Below are 15656 nucleotides of genomic sequence, written 5' to 3'. Positions count from 1 at the left end.
TTTTCACAACAGACTTGTGGGTCTTTGAGCACTCAGAGAAATTTGCTAAGGAATCAAATGTTTGCACTGAAAGCTTGGAGACTTCTTCCTTGGACCTTTAAAAAATGAAAACACCTACTGTCTGCTGCTGTAAATGGTTCATAAGGTTTTCTCTGGATATTTCATTATTGATTATGTAATTTTTTATTAGTGCATGTTTGCAGTACATAAGGATTACATTTATTATGGGAAATTTGTGCATGTACTTAGCACATTTTAATTCTTTTTTGGCTCCTTTTGCTCCCATCCTTTCCTGTTCCCTCCAACTCTTGATCCCTTCTCACTCGAAAAAGCTCTATTTTAATTTTTTTTTCAATTTTCTCTTTTTAGTTCTTTTTCCCTTTCTTCCCTCCCTGCTTCATCTCTTGTTCCTCTTCTCATTTGAAAAAAGCTCTGTACAGGGGAGGGAAGGAAGGGAAAAAGGATTCTCTGCATATTTCTAAAAATGCAAACTGAAGTATATTTTTCTTTTACAGACTCATTAAAGCTTTATCTTTATGAATATTTTATTTTTGATAGGCAGTGAATCCTATGTAATCATTTACTTAGCAAGTGATCAATAAGTAATACATAAAAAGATATCATGATTTCTTGCAGGAAAAGTGCTTTTTTTTAATTTAGAAAAAGTGGAATTTGAGGTGGACCTCGAAAAAATGACAATATTCTAGGCATCATTCAGAACACATCTAATTAAAGAAAGCACACATCATGTCCTCAAAATAAAAGGCTTTATGTAGTTAAAAAAATCAGTAGCATTCTCCATACTCTCATTTGTTTTACCTGTAGACAGCATCCCAAAAAGTCCGACATGCAACATTAGCTTCTGAGGCTCAGAGCTAACACATTCAGTCTGGTTGAGTTCTCTAAGTCTTTGATCTGAATATGCTGAAGGAATACAATCATTTTCTCTAAACCCATTGTTTGAAGAATCTTACTGCTCAGCGATGATGCAGTGGGCTTTGAGGCTACAGGTGCATCACTTATGACAGTCACTCTTTTACCCAGAGGTATTTTCCAGAAAATAACAGTTCAAATAATCAGTGTTTAGCTTTTTCTCTTGGAAGAAATTCTTATAACTATTAACTTGATAAGACAAAGAGAAAATGTGTGTAAAGAATTATGTAAAATGACTGAAATGAATTTTAATTGTTAGACCTGAAAAGTACCTGTACATTTTACTGAAAGGATTAATGTTCTTCTTACTAGTTTTCTAGTTATCTAGTTTGAATTCTTCCTTGTTTAAAACCCAAGAATGCTGTGCAATACCTAAAAGTTTTTGTCTCCAAACTCTTTAGTTTCCTTTACACATCATTTATATTTCTAATATATTTACACAGTGTCCGCTTATGTATCCCCAAGGGTAAAATAAAGTTTATAGCTAGCTGAAAACCAGAGCTTATATTAAAATTTTCAACACACTGGATACAAAATATGAATACATCAGAGGAAATCTAGGAACCTAGAGGGGAAGAAAGGATTTGAACTTTCAACAATGAGATGAATTCACTGAAAGGGATGCCTCCCTCCCTTCTTCCTCCCTCCCTCCTTTCTTTCTTTCTTTCTTTCTTTCTTTCTTTCTTTCTTTCTTCTACTATCTATCTATCATCTATGTTGCCGTACAGGGGCATCAAACCCAGGGGTGCTCTACCACTGAGCTACATTCTCAGACATTTTTATTTTGAGGCAGGGTCTCATTGAGTTGTTCAAATTGGACCTGAAATTGAGATTCTCTTGCCTCAGCCTCCCTATGTGCTGGTGTTACAAGTGTTCACCTGTACACTTGGCCTGCGTATTAATTTTTAATTAAGTTTATACCCCAAGGAAAATTTCTTCTTCTCCTTAGAAATAATATTTAGAAAAAGATTTTGTTGCTTTTGGGCAGAGGTAATGTGATAGATATTTTTATTTAATCACTCACTTAAAAATAAAGGTTTTTGTTTTCTTAACAGAAGTCTATTTAAAGGAACTTACAAAACACATCAATCAGGATTGTATATACAATTATGGTAATGCATATTCTTGATATTGTTACAATTATCTGTTGCTATGCTTTAAAGGTAATTTCATTTATATCTTGAGATAATAAAAAACAGGCATATACTTAGAAATGCTCCCCATAATTATTAGCAAGTATGTTATTTGCAATTTAAAAACTAAATCAAAAAAATAAAAAATAAATCATATCTTCAAATATGCTGAGATATTTGGGGGTTTGTCTTATCCAAATCTTTATTCATTTAAAAGTTTTTGTTCCAAAGACAGAACTAAGCTGGGCATGGTGGTGAATGCCTATATTCCCAGCACTGTGGAGGCCGAGGCAGAAGGATCACTGTGAGTTCAAGGGGAGTCTCGGCTGCATAGTTAGTTCAAGGTCATCCTGAACTACATAGTGAGACTTTGACTCCAAAAAACCAGAAACAAACAAATAACAACAAGAACAATAATAAAAATAACAAAAGTGAAAACAAAACTACAAATCTATCCCCTCTGAAACTAATTTGAACATCTTGGGCTTGTGGAATGCTAGGAGCAGAGTTAAAAATGAAGAAAATGAAATTTTTATGTCTAACACTTATATTTGCTGCTACTTCATCAAGAACAATATTTCTGGCTATGTATAGTAACACTTGCCTGTAATCCCAGCACACTGGGAGACTGATGCAGGAGGATCACAAGTTTGAGCTTAGCTTGGGCAACTTAGTGACTTAGTAGGGCCTCACACAATAATAAATAAAAAAATGCCTGAGTTAAAGACCAGGGTCCAATCCTCAGTACCAGAAAGCAAAAAGCCACAGCATCTAGATTGTGCTTACCTGGTGTTGACTGGGATGGCTATACTCGCAATAAAGGGGTACTCTGCATCATAGTGTAAAAAGAAAGTTCATAGAGACTTCTCCAGTTTACAGGAAAATTATTTCTTTTTATTTGAAAGAGTAATAAGAGAAACTTCATATTAGGTCTGAAATACTAAAGAGTTCTATCTTACCTTTAAAATATGCATTTTTAAATGTATAATATTAATATGTACCTACTTTTTATGCCCTAGCTGATAGGTACTTTAAGTATATTATTTTTAATTATTAAAAAACCTTGAACTCTTCACTCTAAGGGAGGCATTTTTGTGCTTAGTTTAAAACTGAAGAAACTAAAAACAAAGAGTTTTTAATGTGTATAGATCAAAACAAGCTAAGGGATAAGGGTTAAAACCAAAGCCCAGCACTGACCGACAATTCCTGTTCCCTCTCTTCGGTTGGAGTCTGAAAATTTTCAGTACCCTTTGCATTTTCTCAGAGCAGAACCTAAGAACACCTGCAGCTTTACTGTTGCCTTGCTGATGAAATGGCTCTCATGGGAAGGACGGCCAGGTTGTGTGGTGGTCTTGTGTTAGGGTGCAGGCGATGGACCGAGAGGTTGGACTCATAGAAACTTGGGTGCCCTCACTCATCTGCAGTCCGGTTGTTTTGGGTCATTTATATGCAGGGAGCCAGTAAGGACTCAACCCATCAGACTGCGAGGATCCCGTGGGCTGTATCTCCCTGGTACACAGGCCCAGTCGAAGCTTCTAGAAGATGGCTGGTGCCGCAGGTAGGAAGGTGACCCTAGCGAGTCCCTTGACTCTTGAGAAATGAGCTCAGCTATAAGAGGAAAGAGTGTTCTGAGACTTGAAACCGAGAAAGGAGAAAGTGAGTAAAATTGAATTTAAATGGAAATCTGATGTTCATTTGAATTTGTTCCAGTTATACTTGGAATGGATGATACATTTGAATTTTCAAGTTTAGACCAGTATTATGTGAAAATGCCTTGATAATTCCAAAAAAGACTATGCCTAAGGGAAATGAAGAAGGAAAGGAATCTTTTATTACTTTCAGCTTTTCCTTAAATCCATTTAATTATGACACCAGCTTACACCTGTAATAGCATTTCAGGGCACATTGTGATATGTAACTTCATTTTATTCTTATAACAGATCTTCTTTCTAGGCAATGTAACTAGTATTTTTTCCATTTAATTGATGAGAAAACTGAGGGGCAGAAAGATTACATAAATCTATTGTTACTACTGGTGGTAAGCCAGTCAGTTAAACAGAAAAGCTTATAAAATTAAAATATATATATTTATACATATATATCTTTATCAACATATATATCCTGATATGAAACTTTCATTTGTACATAATTTTCATCAAAAGTTCTGTGATATTTTTACAGAAATCACAACTCATTGAATTATCCATAATTTCCTTGTCGTATGGGGAAACAGTAAGTACTTGAAAACATTTTTTAAGGCAATGAGTGTAGCTTTCTCTATGTTTTTATTGTTATTTTAAAAATATTTTATTGTTCTCAAATTTAATGGGTTTATTTAGCAACTTGCCTTTACTAAGTCTTGCTAAAACATTAAATGACATTGTCACAATAATACAAACAAACTAGACAATTCCTAGTCTTTTGATTTACTAATATTATGAATTTGTGTAATTAGAACAGGTACAACTGACATAAACATGTTTAGGGACAAACACAACTGATTCATATTAAGCACGTGTATCACTCAGCTTTCCCATTGCTAAAATCAGCTACCTGACACCCACAATTTAAAGGGAGACGTCTAATTTGACTCCTACTTTCAGAGAATCTAGTTCATAGTCAGCTGGATTGAAGGCAGAGAAACCATTGCATAAGGGTGTGGTGAGACAAACCTGCTTAGTTCACGGTGACCAGGAAGAAGCAGGGGAACAGGGGAGCAGGAACAGAGAGAAAGGGGCCAAGGCCCAGGCATAGACCTGGGGGTCACACTTCTATGACCAACCCAGACACATCCTGGCATGTGGCTTACTAATTCTCTGGGGGCTCTGAGCCCAGAAAGTTGACAGTTAAGCTTACCCAACACACATCATGGAAGCAGAAGTACATGAGTACACTTGTGAATGGCTTGCCAATTGTCAGCATTCCATGTCCCTAAGAACACATATGTTTTAGAGATGGAAAACCAGCCTCAATCCATCAGTTGTGGAATCTTGTATTTTGATTATAAATAGTTAAATTGAGATGTAAGACATTTCTTCTCAGTAATTTAGAATGTAGGCAAGGATTTAACTAAAATCTATTCGTCGTAACATCCACTTACTGAATATTTTTAAAGGATGAATTATGTGTTGGATACAAAGTTCTTGCAGCTGGAGGTACAATATGAAGATAGCATACAAATACCTGCTTTTATGAAACTTAGAGTCTATTGTTGAGGAAGAGAGACATTAAAAATTAAATACATAAGATAAATCTATGTAGTACATAAGTAAGTCTATGGGGAAGATAAAATGTAGTTGAGACAGGGATTGAATTTTAGGGCCTCACTGAGAAATTAATCATTCAGGAAAGGTGTGAAAGAAGGGAGACAGTGGATATGCTTTAATGGCTTTCACACAAGTGAATTGCTATAGAGAACAAAGTCACTAGCTTGTATTGAAGTAGATGTGGAGATGTGAGGAGCAGCCGGGCGAGAACAAGTACAGAAGCCGTGGAACAGAAAGCTACCATAGTATGGTTGAGGGACAATGCAGTGACCAGAGCATGGAGCAAGATAGGAGGGACCAAAAAGATAAAGAGCAAAAGGATAAGAGTGGAGTTACAGATAGACTCCTCTAGCCTATTATTAGGGCTTTGACTTCCTCTGAGTAGAATAGGAAGACATTGGAAGATATCAAGTAAATGAGAGACATGAATTGACAGATAACATGGTCCTTCTATGTGCTAAGCTGAGAAAGTTTAAAAGAAGTCCCAATGGAAAAACTGACAGAGGAGTTAGGTGGCTACTGCAGTGGTCCAAGGGAGAACCCATGGTAAACTCTGAAATTATAAGCAACAGGATTTTCACAGAAGGTAAAGAATTGTTTGTGTCGTAATAAACCAAGAGCATAGTAGGAGAAATGGAGGAAAAATCAGAAGCAATCAAAATATTTAATAGTAGGCAATTATGTAAATTATGTTATCCCCATATAATGAATTGTTAAAAAAATGTGTGTAGTATGTAGAAAAATCATAAAGACACATTAAATCTTGATACATGTTAAGTAAATGTATTGCATTACAAAATAAATTATATTTTGTAAGGACAAAATGCTTACCTATATTATTTGTACATACAGGACATAAGACGTATGTCTGGTTCTGAGTGTTTTAAAATACTCTTATTTTGTTCTTTTGCATTTGCAAAATGCTTCTACACAGCCAACATGCTAGAGATATCAGCTCATTCATTTCTTTGTTCATTCAACACATATTTTTTTTAATCAGGGGCCAACTCTAAAGTTCTGCTTATGGCTTTGAAAAAGATTTAAACATGAGTGAGACATAATTTTTGTCATCAGGTTTCACCTATAGGTGGAGAGAAAAAATAGGACAGTGGATATACCAGTGTACCAGAAATATTATACCAATGAAACCAGAGAAGAACAAAGAAAATATTATGAAGGGTGAAGAGAAGACAAATATTCAGCTGTCAGTGGCATTCAAGTTGGGCTGTGAAATATCAGGGAGGTGTTTGAAAGTTTCTGGAAAAGAATTCTCAGCTGAGGGAACAGAATTAGCAGAATCATAGAGGCAGGGATGCATAAGCCATGTTTGAGAAAATAAGTTTTCTAGCATGTCTAAAGTGTAGAGGACATAAATAAGTACAGTATACTTATATAAGTATCTATATATGTGTGTATAGAATAAGGAAGTACATCTATATGTAATATACTGTATAAGGAAATATATATAGAAGAATAGAATCAGGCATTAAAAATAGTAGACAATGCGATTGCTAGTCATTGAAGATCTATGTTTATGAGCTATGTTTATACAGGGTACACACTTGCATAAAATATATTTAACCTTCATGGATTTATATTTATATGTCAGTTAAAATTTATATTCCAGTTACTTGGATTATTTTTAGACTTGTGCTAAAGGACTGATATTTATGAAAAAGAAAATGCACCCTTATGACTTCCTTCCTATTTAAAAATATTTCATAGTTTATTATGAACTCTACTAGTACAAATGTAAGGTAACTATTTGAAGATTTAAAATTTTGTTCTGGCCCTTCGAGGAATTCTGGGAAGTAGCAGAATAATCTACTTTGTTATATGTGAATTTTATTAGGAAGAATGAAAATAATCATTGCTGTAGAGAAAAATTAGGTGGTGAAGTCTACAGAGGTGCTGGGCATGTTGTTTAAATTCCTTGTGACTTAGGGCTGTGGAATTGAGCCCAAGCCAGCAACTGGCTGCCCTTAGTCACATGGTTGCAGTTTGTAAGTTTGCATTAGTCAACATACTTTGAGGGTGTGATTACTTACTTGTGAACATTTGTGCTTAGCTGTAAACTGGTAAATATACAAAGGTTCTGCACGAGAGAGCAATGACATTTTGGTAATTCTAGGGGGGAAAAGTCAATTTGAGCACTTGATTATAAAAAGCGGAAACCAAGATGTTACATTTCGTAGTCGTTTGTCTCCCCCCCCGCCCCCCGCCCCCATTTGTAACTGACAGATTGGATTTAACACATGGAAGCTGGAAGACTACTTGTCTTTAAAAATGGTCTAATTACATTTGGAACTTTAGGGAAATAGAAGATTCCAGGATATTTTTGTTTTGAATTTGAAATTGGGGACAGCGCATGCACAGTTGTTTGTTTTCACACTTTATGGGAATGAATCACACCATGTCGACCGTGAGATTTAATTATGTATTTAGCAGAGAAGCTGGCAATGTACCAATGCAATAGCTCAGCTGCTGGAATAGCCTGTGTGTAGCCCCTTCCAGCTTCGAGACACTGCAAACCTTTCCTAATAGCACGTTTAACAGGAGATGGAATGGTGTTGATGAGAAGTATCAAATCTCAGCGGAATGCTTCTGGTAGGAAACAAAATGCTGATGTCAAAAGAAGGATATTTTTGTAACAAGGAGCAAAGCTCCTCAATCTCCGGGCACACGGTCTAACTTTAATTGAAGCAATTTGGGCAAAAAAAAATGTCATCTCTGCCTGTTCCCATTGTTCTTTTCGTCTACAACCTGTTGCACAAACTGTCCATCTCGAACCTTCATACATACACAGAACATGTGATATTTAGAGTCTGGGGCCCTAGGTGTGCAATAAAAATTGGGTATTTTTGTTAATTTTTAAATTTATTATGATTTTAATGAGTCTTCTTTAATACATAATTCAGAACTGGATTGGCTGAGAGCATTCTTGGATTAATGTATGTTCAATGATTATTTTTCTGATAACAGTTAACTAAATAGGTTATTTATAATAGATTCATGAAGACTACTGAAATAAAAATATATTTCCTTCTCAGATGTGTCTGAACCAGTGGTTTTCATCCTAGGCTTCTTTTGAAAATGTGCAGAATAAACCCAGTTTTCCATTAGTTGACATGTGAACCGTAAGATTCACTAAATAATTTTTTCTTGTTTGCTATAATTTTATCACCCTAGGTGATTGATTGTAGCCAGTAACTAAAGTTTCTTTATCTATGAAGGAAAGTTATAAAAAGAACATTTATTGCGGAAAAAAAAACCACCCAGCCTGTGTTCCAAACATCACAGTAACATTTATATTCTCATGATTATTTTTGTGTGCACTGTTCTTTGTCCATTAATGAGATTCCGTATAAAGAAATATAATGATTTTGGACATAGAGTAGGAATTAAGGAATTCTCATTCCTGTTAAGATTCTTTTTGGAAATCATATTTCATTGTTTGATCCTTTGTTTTTCTCTCTGTAGATATTCAAGGAATTCCCTGGAGCAGCTGAAGAAAACTGACTTGCCCAGGGTCACACCCCTGCTAGGTATGGATGTGGGTGGGAGCAGAAAGTTTGCACTTACAAAAGCCTGGTGCCTCACTCCACCTTGGGACAGCTCCAAAATTACCTCCAGTTTCAGGACTTCCTCGGGTTCATCTGAGGCTCTGGTGTAGATCACATCACAGCTCAGCTTCACCATTTGCTCTGCTCCATAGGTGTAGATCCCATGAGCATCCTCCATTAACCTCCTCTACTCCAATCCCTTCTGAATCGGTTTCTCAGGAAACCCAACCTGTAATAGCTTCATGTGTGGAGATTAAGGAATGAATTCTGGCAGCTTTTGTGTTCAAGGATGTTCCAGATAAGGCAGCTCTCTGCAAGGCCAGCTGCTCCCCTATATCCAAGCTGGAGTGTTCTTCTGACTCTCTCTGTATCTTAAAGCAGCCAGCACATACGTAAGAAACCCTAACACAACCAAGTCAGTCATTCTAACTACCTTGAAGAACATCCCCCCTCTGCTCACAAAGCATATGAGATGGTTTCCTCTAAACTTCAGCCATGATTCATATCTAAAACATATTTTTGGTGTTTTGGGCCAAGCACCAAATTTTGAGTCTCTGAATTCATCCTTCAATAATGTTATGCACTTTATTCTGTTCTTCTGACAATGTTTCTTTGAATCCCAGATGTTGAAGCCATCTTCCTGTTAGAAGCCAGGTGATATTTTGTCATTTCTGCTTTGTGTGAAGGACACTATTTAGAATATTTTCCTCACATCATTATTTTCTACTTGCTTTGAAATCTATCATTTGCAAGCTGAAGTTGTTTTTCATGTGTGTGTTTTGGTGTGCCTGATTAAACCTGTTATCATGGGTTTGTTTTGACACTCTTGGCATCAACTTTCGGAAAACACCTGTCTAAAGAACAGCACAGAACTCGTTCTACAGGAGGGAGCCAGCCATCTCTGCCAGCATAGCAGAGCTCCAGCATCTGTGTGTTCAGGCCAAATGGTGCTTGAACCGATTTGATTTCATTTATTTATCTTTCACACTGGAGGAAATTTGTATATAGAGATACGGTCACAAAGAGACCATTTTTGCCAAACCCAATTTCAGAGTGTTCCTAAAATGTGTAAGTATTGATTATTGAGTCAGAACTTCCTTTCATCAGGCAATTCTCCCATTATATATTTAGATCTCCAATGTAGGGATAAGTGGTCCTTGGCCCTAGCTAATAAATGATATCTCCATGATGTGAAAAAGCCAATCCATCTCTTCAAATTCCTTTTCCTAGTTGGCTAAGATTTGCAAACACCTAGAGAAAATCAGTTGCTAACTCTGGAAAAATCTCTTAGCACTTTTCCACACAGAGTCACATTCAAATTGAAAAAGGTGGTAGCAGGGGTGACTCTCAGCTTACATGCTCAAATTCATATGATGTTCCACCATTTCATTTTTCACAGAGTGAAATAAAGACCAGCTACTCTTATGGTTATGTTGGGAAGCCGGACTTCTTTCTTCCTTTGCTGAGCCTTCTTCTCCTTGAGTTCCACCATGAATCTGGGGCCTTTTGCAGAGGAAAGGCCTTGTCGTCAAGGACTCCCTGCCAGCCCTTGTGGTCATCTGTCTACACTGATGACTACTGAGACATGCCTTGCTCCTGCACACTGGCTCCTTCAGTCCTGGCACTTTTGTGTTCTTGCAGTACCTTCTTGTGATCTGGAACTTTCTGAAAAGCTTTTGCAGCTCTGCTTGTTTGATGCACCTCTCTCAGTTCCTGCCACCTCCATCAGAGTAGCACACAAATTATCTTTCTCTTCAGCTCACATCTGACTCTGCTTCTATTCACAGGATCTCTAGATTCCTCCATGGTGTAGGAATTGGAGAGAAAACTTCAGACAGATGTGTGATTTCTCTATTCAGCATTTCTGAAGATACAGAAACCCTATAATTTCCTCTAGAGTAATTTACTTGCTTTAATGAATATTAGTACAGTGAGAAACAAGGACCATATGGATTTTAATATCTCAACTACAAATCCGTGTGGCCATTGGTAAATATTTTTGGTTTACATAGGTAGAGCAGGAGAGGCTGTGGGTCAAGAAAAAAGGATCCAGCCCACACTGTTCAGAACTTGTCTCCAGTCAGCAGAGGGTGCTTCTGAACCTTCAGGGCAGGTGTCACAGGCCTAGGTATGGAGCAAAGAAGGCTCCTCAGTGCACTGAACTGGTACTAGGATGCTCTATAGCAAGGAATCAAAGGCCATCCTCTTAAGACATAGGCTTAAATCTTTATTAGCTGTGAGATCTGAAGGTCATTTAAACTCTTTGCCACTTTAGTTTTCTGATCTATAAAATGGCCAGTTTTTGAAGTAGTTTGAACACTTCCTGATATATAATTTAAATTACAGAAGTAATTATTGACAGCAGTGATTGTTGAAAACTTCTAGGCATTGTAAATGTAGACCACACTCTCTCATTTTCTCTTCCAGGCAGAGGGAAGGAATAATGGGGAAGATAAATATTGAATTGACAGCATATTTACCTACATGGAACAGACTTACTACAAAAAGAAGTCGCTTAATGTACTTTCAATCATAAAGATTAACTTTTCCGACATCAGTGGAAGTGTGTCTATAAATCCATTTTTCACAAGTGGGTCAAAGTATCTATAAATTCATATCTTGCTATGATAATTAGATAATTTCCTTTAAAATAACAAGTAGTTATAATGCATCAGACACAATGCAGAATTTATTGGAGAGAACTAATTGATTTCAATTAGTTTGATACCTAATTTGCTTTTATGTTTCTTTCTGCATTTTACCTCCAAATTAAGGACTCTTTACCTTAACAGCTTATACAGCATAATCTGTTAAACATTTCTAGAAAAAGAAATATACTATTCCCTTTGAAAGTTATTCATTCCAATCATAAAATGCCACAGGGTTTCTCCTCTCTCCACCTCACCCTGCCCCCATTCAGAATTCTCCAGGGAAAGAAATGGTAGGGAGATGAAAGTCCTTTAAGACTTCTCCCTTTAAGAAATGAGACTCTCTTTTCCCTAATTTAATTAAAATAAACATGACTTGAGAAAAAGCAAGAAATACCTGCAGGTTTAATTCTAGTTTCTCTCCATCTGTCAGACCCATATTTTCTGAAATGACCTAGCAGCTGTGCTGCGAAGACACCCTACACTAATGCTCTCCTTTGTACATGCAGCAACTCAAGCACTAGTAAATATTTCAGTATTTTATTTATATCAAGTATAGTCTCCTTTGAAAGTTCTGTTTTTCTTGGGAAGGTGACACTTTGACAGTTGAAGTGAGTCATCCCGCTACAGTGTTGACCTGTGTGAAGATTTGGAAAGTCTTCTGGTTTAGAACTAAATATCATATGATATTTCTGTGATTCAGTGTGGACTGTGATCTATTACTCTGATGACAAGTGAAGATACATTTTATATGATCTTAACAAAAGAATCTGTAAATTTTTAAATAGGTTTGTAAGGCAAAGAGTCATAATGTGATGATGATCCGTGGAGACAAAGGGTCTCATTAATTCTGTCATTCAATTACAAGAGATGTGATAAAAAATAGTTAAATTAAAAATACTATTATAGTGAAAGATACACTGTCATTAAGGCACTCTGAAAATTCTCAAAATATCTCCCTTGCTTTGAACACACTTATCCCATCATGCTTGCCAATTTGTATTTTATTTGATAAGATTTTTAAGAGAATTAAATATTCACTGTATTTTTTATCCCTTATATTTATTTATTGAGCATCTATTATTTTGTGTACTATTGAAGAAGCAGGGCAGGAGACTTTATTTAGATACTACATATCTCTCTTTCAAGTGCATTAACCCTTAAGATCTCCTTAATGGGATGAAGTAATACGCTATGTGTTAGCTAAGAGTAAAAAACTACAATATTATTTCTTAAAAAGTATGTAAGAGAAAACTGTGTGATCACACAGACCCTATGGGAGAGTCAACTTTTAAATCTGACCCTTGTTGGACAAAGGGGATTTTTCTGATGTTATCTATAAAGGAGCATTAGTGGGAAGCAACAGCAGAGGTGCATTCAAAGGAGCCATGAAGGTGTAGAGCACCTGTGAGGAGACTACAGCTGCAGAAGTGACAGGCAGTTAAGTTGTAATATTCCTTATAGTTGTTATTAATCTAGAAAGGAAGTTTTACAAACCTTTCTCTGGAGTATTCTAGTAGCCAAGAAAAAAAATTGGTAGTGTAGCCAGAGAACAGTTGCAGGGTTTAAATTTCTTGATAATCCTAATAACTCACAAAAACTTGGATCACTTCTTCCCCCATAATACAATTGTTTTCATATAAAAAGTGCTGAGATTGTTTTCAGAAGATGCTACAAGCCTGTAACATAATGAGGGTCCCGTACTAAGAGATATATGGGCTCTGAGTTTGAGAAGCATGGGCACATATTTGCTCATATATGAGGAGCAGAAAATAAGTATAGAAAATAAGCTTATCTCTAACTGTGGTTGGCTTTGAATGCGCAGTTCTCAGCTAAATCGTTTGGAAGGAATTCTTTACATAATGGGGGAAGCTTGAAGGTTTTAAATCAGGACAATCACAAGACCCAAAATTTCTTTGAGTGAGCAAGACTGCCTTGGTAGTAATATTTAAGATGGATTAGCTAGGGCAGAAAAGGGAAATAAGGAAGTCAGTTTAAAGCTACTGGTGCAATGGAGGGCAGTGGGCGAGAACAGGTAATAGGAGAGAAGACAGCACAGATTTGAGACCACTGGAACTTGCAAACTGGAGGGTGTTGACGGATAACAGTGACAGAGAAACATATGATTTTCTCGACTCTGGGTAACTGTGATGTGGAAAATTGAAAGGTCCATTAAAAACATAGGAAATGTGAGGACCAGAGGAACAAGTGTGAAAGTAAAAGGCTATTCGTTTCCATGTAAAATCGCTAAATTTGAGTTGGGCAAATGTCATTATAACAATCTGCCCTGCTAAGTATGAACAATTTTTAAAAATCCATTTATCTTACTAAAGATAATATAATAAAATTTATTATATAATTTATTTTATAATAAAATTTCAGATGTATTTAATAATGTTTGATCGAACATTTAGGTATATTTATGTATTTTTATCAGCAGTTTACTTTACTATCCAATATTTTTAATATTAGAGATTTAGAGTGACAGGAAGAAGAATAATTTTCAGTTAGTAAAACTGATGCATTTTGCCACAGAGAAATAAACACATTGATAAAACTTCAAGAATAAAATATATTTAATTAGAATAAAATTGAGAAGAAAATAAAATACAAGTTCAAGAAAAAAGAAAAAGGTAATATTTCAAAAATTAAAGAGTGGCTTACTTGTGTGTCTTTAAAATCATCTGATGGAGTATATCTAATTGTATTTATGTAGTTTCCATTGCATATATTTAAAAGTGATTGAATTTTTATTTAAAAAATCAATATTTACTGTATGTTGGAAATTTGCATGGTTTCAGCTACTAGAACTTACAATGAAATGTATTAAAGATCAATTTAGAAAATGTTGGAGGAGAGTATCATTATTCAATTATTTTAGGGAATGCATGAAAAAATTTAAAAAATGAAGATGACTATTTCAACATATTTTTGTTTCCAGCTATTCTGGCATCATTCCTTTGGATGCTGCTCTTCTGAATTTGTTTCTTCTTACCACTTTTCTCTTTGCTTGGACAACTTTTCAGTGTATCTGTGGCATGGAACTTGTGACTGGCAGATTACTTAGATGTTGTATTCTTAACCTGCAGAACCTGTGGCACCCAGGGGTGCTTCCAGTGAGACACTGAGAACCTGCCACATCTTATTTTGGGTCAAAATCCTGGTTTGTTTCTGCCCAAGTGTATTACTTTGGACAAGTCACCAACTTTTCCCAGCCATCTTTAAACAATAACATAGTTACAGTAAAGGTTAATTAACATCCTGTCTACAGATTACTCTGGCACATAGATGTCAGGAAGGTTCTCTGTAATGCAAAGAGTTCTATACACTCTCTATATACTATGGAAACAATAGTAATAGTTTTCAGTGCGACTGGCACCTTCATAAGCAAGTAATTGAAGGAGTTATAACACTTTTCTATTCAGCTTTTAAGCAAAACAAGCCTTTCATTTGGTAAGTAATTAAAACAATGAAATGACAGTACACTGTAGTATTTGTTATGTATTTTGCTGTCCAGCAACACTTTTAAGTATCTTTTCTTCTACTGGAATGCTTCTCTACTTATAGTAGTAGGAGTATGTAAGTTAGTGACTACCACCTCCCTCCCTAAGGTAGTAGGAGAGTGTACAAGTTGGGTGAAGTATATCACCTTGGCTCTGCAAATCAGATGGATTCACCCAAGAATGTGAAGAGGGGTGAGAAATGTGGATCCTTTTTCCAAGTGACGATTCAACAGAGCCAAGAAATGGTTCTTGGACATTGTCAGTCTTTGGTATAGAAGTGCTCCTGATGCTGCTGAGCACAGTAATGGAAGTGGAGTCCCATTCCTGCTGGCTGCACCTAGGTCATAGTGACAAAAATAGCAGTTGACACAGAAGATTGCCACTGGACAGCTTGTGTATTTTTCCTGTAAGCCTGGTACCTATCTGGAACACTTATCTGTCCGCCTCTCCTATCCTTTCAACAGATTTCTTTGGTTAACCCTCCTATTACTTCTGTGATGGAAACAAACGTGCAATCGTTTAACAGTGCTGGCTTTTAAGAACATAAGTTGTTAAATGTCTAACAGCAGTCGTAGCTTATCTAATCTCCACCTTCTGCAGACTGTTCTAG

The sequence above is a fragment of the Heterocephalus glaber genome, unplaced genomic scaffold (genome assembly GCF_053883595.1).
Source record: "Heterocephalus glaber isolate CG9 unplaced genomic scaffold, H.glaber_assembly_v1.0 deba00001481, whole genome shotgun sequence".
NCBI lineage: Eukaryota > Metazoa > Chordata > Mammalia > Rodentia > Bathyergidae > Heterocephalus > Heterocephalus glaber.
The sequence above is the reverse complement of the archived record's forward strand: the minus strand, read 5'-3'. Positions refer to the sequence as shown.